The sequence below is a fragment of the Heterocephalus glaber genome, unplaced genomic scaffold (genome assembly GCF_053883595.1).
Source record: "Heterocephalus glaber isolate CG9 unplaced genomic scaffold, H.glaber_assembly_v1.0 deba00001868, whole genome shotgun sequence".
In the NCBI taxonomy this organism is placed as follows: Eukaryota; Metazoa; Chordata; class Mammalia; order Rodentia; family Bathyergidae; genus Heterocephalus; species Heterocephalus glaber.
This window is the reverse complement of record NW_028258506.1, coordinates 121,237-123,565: the sequence shown is the minus strand read 5'-3', so window position 1 is coordinate 123,565 and position 2,329 is coordinate 121,237. Positions and strand designations below refer to the sequence as shown.

Below are 2,329 nucleotides of genomic sequence, written 5' to 3'. Positions count from 1 at the left end.
TATTGACTTGATTCTGCATTATAGTGGGTTGTATAATTATTTCATTCTATACTACATTACAATAATAATAGAAATAAAAACACAACACAAGTTAATGCATTTGAATTGTCCCAACTGGCTCCTCCTCCCACAGTCTGTGGAAATAATGTCTTCAATTTCTGGAAATTAGCCTCCAGTACCACAAAGCATGGGGATTCCTGCTCTACAAGAAAAATTTTATAAGTTTATTGTTACATTTCTTTTTGTTACCAGGATGGGTAGAAAGAAAAACCCAAGTCTTATGCTTTTTTTTTTTAATCTCATGTTTTGCCACCATTCTGAAAAGGCATGGGTATTCAATAAAGGAAGTAGGAGTTAGAAGAGAGAGAAGAAAAGTAGAGGAAGAAGGGGGGAAGAGAAAGATCTGAATATTCACATGGGTTTACAATGTGAATTCTTAATTCTTCTTTATTTTAAGGCATTGTTAGAAACACTTTAGAAATACTAAGTTCAAGGAAAATATATGTTAAACATGGAATTCTGGTCCTTATTCCCAGAGTGCATACAACAGACATCCATAGTGATAACAAGAATTTTCATTTCCATCATGTCCAGTAGAGTCTGGTGCTCACCAAGAGACCATTTGTTTCATTTTATTTTTACCTTATCTTCTCTACAGATTCACCAACAGCATGAAATTCAAAAACCAAACATCTGTCTCAGAATTCCTTCTCCTGGGACTGACAGATGATCCAGAACTGCAGCCCCTCATCTTCAACTTATTCCTGATTACCTACCTGGTCACCATTCTGGGAAATCTGCTCATCATCCTGGCCATCAGCTCTGACTCCCACCTCCACACCCCCATGTACTTCTTTCTCTCCAACCTGTCCTTCACTGACATCTGTATAAGCACAACCACCATCCCAAAGATTTTGGTGAATATTCATACACAGGATCAGAGAATAAGTTACACAGGCTGCTTCTCTCAACTTTGTTTTGCATTAATTTTTGGCTGTTTAGAAAACTGTCTCCTTGTAGTCTTGGCCTATGACCGCTATGCAGCCATTTGTCATCCCCTGAGGTATACAGTCATCATGCACCCCCACCTCTGTTTCCTGCTGGCTGTACTCTCCCTGCTCATGGGCATTGTGCATGGTCTACTCCACAGTCTGGTGGCACTGCCGCTGTCCTTCTGTACAAACGTGGAAATCCCACACTTCTGTGAACTTGCTCAGATCATCAAGCTGGCCTGTTCTGACACCTTTATCAATGCCATGCTGATATATTCAGCAGCAAACACATTTTTTGGTGTTCCTCTTATTGGAATTATTTTCTCTTATGTTAAAATTATCTCCTGTGTTTTGAGAATGCCATCAGTGGGGGGAAGGTATAAAGCTTTTTCCACATGTGGGTCTCACCTCTTTGTAGTTTCCTTTTTCTATGGGACAGGTTTATGGTGTGTATTTGAGTTCTATGTTTAACAAGTCTACCAATAAGAATGCAGTGGCTTCTGTGATGTATATTGTGATCCCTCAAGTTATGAACCCTTTTATCTACAGTTTGAGGAACAAGTAAATGAAATCAGGTCTGAGGAGTCTCATTACTTGGAAGTCCTTTGTATGCTGGAGTCATGGGCTTTGAGTTAGAATTTCTACAAAAACACAAAATGAGAAAAATACAGGCTGGACAGAAGCCTAGCTCTGTGTCACTAAGATCTTCCAAAGTGCCCACATAATATGATGTCTAAGGATATTTCAACTTGTACTTTGTGCTTCCTTTTGATTATACAATTCTGTGACGTTTGACAAATGATCTCAACCTGCAAATTCTGTTGTGTTGTTCTGATTCATTTAAAGAATGCCATGAATTGAGTCCTCAGTTTTAAAAATTCTTTGTGCAACTGTTTAGCAGAGGTAATTTTGGAGTAGTTAAGCTAATGAAAGCCTGACTGATATCTGGAGACAAACTTCTACATGGTCCCATAGATAGAGCCATCATTGTTTTTTTTCCCACATGATGCTAACGAACTGGACTGTTATATCCAATTAATTACTGATACTTTCTTCATGCAACTGTGTATTTCTGGATTCATATTAGCATCTTCCCTACTCAATGTCATTATTTTTCCAATTCATATAATAAGATTACTTATCAACAGTTTGTGGTGCTTTTGTGATATTTTAGATTTTGGACCTCATTGGAGAAAATACTTTACTTCTCATATGCAAAAGAAATCTTTACACAAATGTGCTGGAACTATCAAAGGAATTATTGTTCATTATTATGATTACACAAATACCATGACTACCTAGTGTCCAAGATTAGGTCTTCATGGAGAACTACATGA

At 37.7% G+C, this 2,329-nt stretch overlaps 1 pseudogene; it reads left to right on the top strand.

Annotated features, from left to right (window-relative positions):
- The first annotated feature begins 394 nt into the window (after positions 1-394).
- LOC147820490 (olfactory receptor 7G1-like) lies at positions 395-1,623 on the top strand (annotated as a pseudogene).
- The last annotated feature ends 706 nt before the right edge of the window (positions 1,624-2,329 follow it).